Below are 6,000 nucleotides of genomic sequence, written 5' to 3'. Positions count from 1 at the left end.
CAAAGGTTAGTCATGGAGTTCCCCAAGGTTCTGTCCTTGGGCCAATATTATTCAGCCTGTATATGCTCCCCATGGGTGATATTATTAGAAAACACTCCATACATTTTCATTGTTATGCGGATGACACACAATTGTACTCAATGAAGCCAGATGAAACAAATCAGCTAGTCAAGCTTCAGGCATGTCTTAAAGACATAAAAACCTGGATGACCAGCAACTTCCTACTTCTAAATTCAGACAAAACTGAAGTTATTGTTCTCGGCCCCGAACACCTTAGAAACAAATTATGCAGTGATATTGCATTGATAGATGGCTTAGCCGTGGCCTCAAGTTCCACTGTAAGAAATTTAGGAGTTATCTTTGACCAGGACATATCCTTTAACTCACACATAGCAAATATTTCAAAGACTGCATTCTCCTCACTTATAAAGCCCTGAATGGTCAGGCACCATCCTATCTTAAAGAGTTAATAGTACCCTATTATCCCACCAAAACTTTGCGTACCCAAAATGCAGGGCTACTTGTGGTTCCTAGAGTCCTCAAAAGTAGATTGGGAACCAGAGCCTTTAGTTATCAAGCTCCTCTACTATGGAACCATCTTCCGGTTTCGGTCCGGGAGGCGGACACCCTCTCTATATTTAAGAGTAGACTAAAAACTTTCCTCTTTGATAAAGCTTATAGTTAGGGCTGGCCTAGGCCGGCCCCTAGTTACGCTGCTATAGGCTTAGACTACCGTGACGCACTGAGCTCTTTCTTCCTCTCCCTCTCCTTCTGCACACATTCATGTCCCATTAATGCATATTACTAACACAACTTCTTCCCTGGAGGTCCCTGTGCTTTCCTATCGATCATGACTGGACCTCCTGCTGCGGTCCTGCTGTCGTCCTGCTCAAAACCTACTGCAATTGCTACTGTTTAGTCATAATCTGATTTAAATCTGTTACGACTCAGTACAGCTACTACCATTATTGTTACTACTATTGTTATCAAAATCACCATAATACCTTCTGTATACTTCATTGTCATTATCATTATCTACATTTCCGATACTTCTGGTATTATTACTGCTGCTATGCATCTCTGCTTGTGTGCTCCTTCTCTCACACCCCACCCCCTCTGCCTCTCTCCCTTGCTCTCTCTCTCTCTCTCCCTCTCTCTCTCTCTCTCTCTCCCTCTCTCTCAACCCAACCGGTCAAGGCAGGTGGCCGCCCATCTTGAGCCGGGGTCTGCTCTGAGGTTTCTGCCTTCTAAAAGGCAGTTTTTCCTCGCCACTGTCGCCAAGTGCTTGCTCAAGGGGGAATGTTGGGCTCTCTCTATTTACAATTTAATTAAAGAGTTTGGTCTAGACCTGCTCAAATTGTAAAGTGTCATGAGATAACTTTTGTTGTGAATTGGCGCTATATAAATAAACTGAATTGAATTGAATTGAATTGAAACTGAGCCAGCTGGGGCCTTTTATGCTGCACCTGAGCAGGGAGAGGAGCCAGGAGGAGTCTTGCTGGACTTCCTGGTTGCGTTGCGTTGCACTTCACTACATACATATACTTTATCAGCGGAATTTACTGCTTCCTCTATTTCCAAGATCCACTTCTCTGGCCCAAGATATACCTTTAGATCACACTCTTTATTGGGTAACATCGATACGTCATCCAAATAGTTTATACCTCCACTGCACACACACTGCAGTCACACTGCAGAGAGTCACTAACTGCGGTGTCCCTGAAGTTAATCACTCTGTGAATTACTAGATTTTAGAGGTGGTGGTTCCAGAGTTGTTAAAGTTGTTATAGTTTCTGTAGTTGTTGTAAACCAAGAATCATGAAATGTTGGGTTATACTGATATGGAGTCATTAAATCAGGTTCTTAGAATGTACTCAAAATTATGTTTGACAGTGGTGTAGTTGCGTCATACTCATCTGATTCATGCTCACTGGCCTCACTCTTCTTTCAGGTTCTCTGTCATCAGCAAAGGTATCAGTGGTTGTTTCTCCTACACATTATTTAGTGGCAACATCCCAACCAGATAGTTGAATCAGAGACATTTTGTTTATTGTCTTTCTCTGATTCACTTTCATTCTGTCAGGCCTTTTTTGCTGTGATTCAGATCCTACCACATGGGGCTTCATTCCACCTGGATGTATGACAGTTAATTGTTTCATATATTCTTTCAACTCTATTTGCAGCTGCTCAAGTTGAGGTCATTTATATGGCCCTCTCAAGTGAGGTGTTCACAATGTGTCTGCCAGTGAGCATCCCATGGTGTTAAATATGTACTTCTGTTAGTTTGCATGCTATAGCTCATGAGTGCAAATGACAAAGAATCTACTTAATTAAGATTGGTGCTGTCACAAATTTTGCTGAGCTTGGTTATAAGAGTTCCATTCACTCTTTCCACCATCCCCTGAGTCCAAGGATGATGGACACATCACAGCCTTTGTAGAAGAATCAGTTTTACTGCTATGTATGTTTACACATTAAAGACATTTGTCTTGGCATAAAGTGCAAATGCAAAATGTAAATAGAGAATTAGAATTACAGTATTTACAATAAAAAAACAAAGTTAAAATCTTACAAAAAAATTAAAAAGTATGTACAGTGAAATGACTGGAATTTTAATAAGATTGTGCTAGCTATTTTTTTTTTAAACATATTTCTGAAGAAATGCCAAATTATGGGATGACTTCTCTAATGAGAAATTTGACAGTAGTTTCGGATATCTAGACTTTTTTTAATGGTGTTGCTTCAATCCAAAACTGGCTAAACTGGTCAGATATCACTAGTATTTTGCCATATTGATTGTCAACATATTCAAAGACCAGATATTTGAATGGTCCTTCTGGTACTAGAATGACCCGCTGGTATTGTTATTCCTTTTCTTCATTGTTTTTTAATTTCTAACAGGGACAAAAGTACCATAGTTCATAGAATCACCAACTATGTTTGTTTGACTGGCCGTTTTGTCTATTTGATTGCAGGCTCTATCAGGAGGGAGCAATGATGGACAGGACAGTGACAGGCCAGGCTCCATGATTTTTCACACGTCCCCATGTCTCCTGGCCTCTTTATCTCTGACTTCTCCTGGTGTTGGCAAATCTCTCCTTTCCTCAACCTATCCTTTATCAGGGAATCCATTAGTCTTTGATCCTTTCTCATCTCCTGCCTCCTCGTGTTTCCCAGAAACAGAGGAAATACCAGTTCATGATCAGTCTGCACCAACTTCATTGCCTACATTGGCATGTAAATACCTTCCTAATTGCTCTTCGTCAAAATTGTTACAGAACAAAACTCATTTCCAATCTTCTGCTCTCTCAACTTCTGCCTCCTTTACTTTTCTCTCCCCTACATCTTCAGCCATGCAACTTGTCTCATTGATTACAGGGTCAGAAAAGATCAAAACTGAGAATGAGGATGCTTCATTCCCCCAGTATTCTATTCTTTCTCATAACTCTGAAGCCATAGAGTCTGGTGGTAGCTTATCACTTCTGCTTCCCCCTTCCCCTGATTTACCTTCCTATACCACTCCTGATTTTAATTGTTCATGCTCTTTGGCAACTGTGCCACAAATTGACACCCTCTCACAGAGTCCAGAGAGCAATCAAAAAGATTCCCTCTTATCAAGCTCAGGTGAAATAGGCCTCTCTGCTCCACCTATCAGTACACACATGAAAGAAACCTCCTCCTCCTCCTTTCAGGCATACAAGGACAATCCATTATTAGCTCCATCCTCTCTCATTCTGGACTCCCTTAAGTTAAAAAAGGGTTATGCCACACTACCCTGCCTGTCTCCTAATTTTTCCATTCCAGTTTATCAGTCTTCCCTTTCTTCACAACTGTGCGATTCAGATGGTCCTATAGATCCAGCTGTTGGAACAATTTCAGATCTAATAGAGCAGGGTGTCTTCCAAGAGGACAGATCATATTCTCATGATGATAACATAGTCCCTACTCCAGTCTCTCCTATCAAAGATATTATTCATGTTAAAATGGATCACCTCCCTTCACAGTCGGAGGATAACTTTCAGATGAATGGAAAGGGGCAGGTAGAGGGTAAGGAACATAGTGAAACTTTGCGAACTGAAGAGGATGTTGCTCACAACAATAAAGAGAGTTTAGCCAGTCTGTCAGAAGGTTCTAGTTTAGTCACCACAGAAGTATGTAACCAAACAGAAATAGAGCTACAGGTCTCACATAGTTTACATGAGCTTCCAACTGCAACAAAACCAGAAGAGTTAAGAAAAAATAGTCAAATGAAAATGAATGTCACAGAAAGTGAATCACTCAAAAGTTCTTTAATTTTTCATGAGGACATTGCAGAGCCACAGAACAGAACTAAATTTGAACTAAAAGATCTAATTAAGGTTGACAGCTTAGATCTGGTATTTCAGACTTCAGTGGATGACTCAGAAGATGAAAATGGAGATGTAGAAGCCATTTTTCAGCAATCTGATACTGAAGGGCGCATTTATTGGGCAGAACCCATCCAGGTTTCAAGTCCAACCCCTGTGCTTGAAGAGTCTAGCAGCCTTGAAACCTCAGAAAGATCTCCAGAGAATTCTCTGTTGCCTAGAAGCCCAACTGCACTAAATTCATTTACATGCATGAGCAAAGGTGTGCCCTTATCTTTGTCATCCTCAACAAAAATGGATTCTGACCAAACTTTGAAAAATGTGACTGCTTTCTTAGATACTCCCTCCTCATTGAATCTAACCCCCTTCCCATCACAGTCAGCAGTCCCAGATCTCAAGCCATCAAGCCACTCTATTTCTGTCCAGATGTCTTCGTCTTTTTCTTCTCATGTTGTCAGCAGAAAGGATATTCCCTACATAAGTGACTTGAAACAGTCTCTTTGTCCTAGTACTCTCCCTTTGGACACTTCCACCCCTTTTCGTGCTGTCCAGTCATGGACAGACTGGCAGATTCAACAAAACATTCTCACCAAGAAGTTATCACCGAGAGCTCTTCACACAGACCCAAACAAAGCAACTGTATCTACGAGGGCCTCAGAAATGACACAAAGGCCTACACTGATCATCTCTTCATCTCCATCTTTCCCGCTACTGTCTAATGGTGGAGAGTCACATGACCGTTTTCCAGGTCTGGCTAGAAATTACCATACTGTGTCAGTCTTGTGGCCTGATGAGGAGGTGGCTAGGAATGGAAATGAAGATGACGAGAAGCAACACACTTCGGAAAGCATTCGTGTGAGTAATATGACACTCTCCATAGTTTTTCCTTGCTTGACTATTATTTGATTATCTGTCTGTCTGATTATCTGACAAAATAATATCAAATACTAATAGCTTCCCTGTGTGTTGCATTACAGTTGCAATCCAGTTCAGTCATTTTAGAATTGTAGTCACATTTAGAGTGGTTTTACTGACATTTTTCAAATTTTACAGCATGAGTACGCTTCCAGCTGTTAGATGTGGTAACAATTGCTTTGTGGCTGAGTATGACAACCTTTTGTTACTTGTAACGGTATTTTTAGTCATTAATTTTAAATGTCAGCAGCTGATCTGATAGCACAGCTATCTTTGTTCGTTTTGTCTTAAGGTGTCATGATCATGAAATAATTATATCTGGCGCTCAGCTATTGGTCGACATTGTATTTGTAAGTCACAATTAAATTTCATAACTTTTTCATACAACTATTGAGATTTATAAATGAATATGTATGGATTTGATCAGCAGCCAGCAGCTTGCAATATCCCACTACTTGACCCAACAACAGAATCTGAAAAATATATAAATAAGAAAAGCTTAATTGTGAACTCAGCAATATTAAAACATTTTTGACTTGATGTATTTTTAGAGAGAAGGGTCGGGTCTTTTAATTTTTCCTCTTCCTGGGCTTGTATTTTATTTAAACTTTCCCTGTGTGATTTATTGTCAAAACTGAAGTAATGAAGTGTATTGCTTTTTTGTACCATGACTCAAAATTATGTTTCTCAAGAGACAGAACGGGTCTATATAGGTCTGATTATTAGTGGCAAAGCAGAA

Source organism: Scatophagus argus, chromosome 18 (genome assembly GCF_020382885.2).
Source record: "Scatophagus argus isolate fScaArg1 chromosome 18, fScaArg1.pri, whole genome shotgun sequence".
Lineage (NCBI taxonomy): Eukaryota > Metazoa > Chordata > Actinopteri > Scatophagidae > Scatophagus > Scatophagus argus.
The sequence above is the reverse complement of the archived record's forward strand: the minus strand, read 5'-3'. Positions refer to the sequence as shown.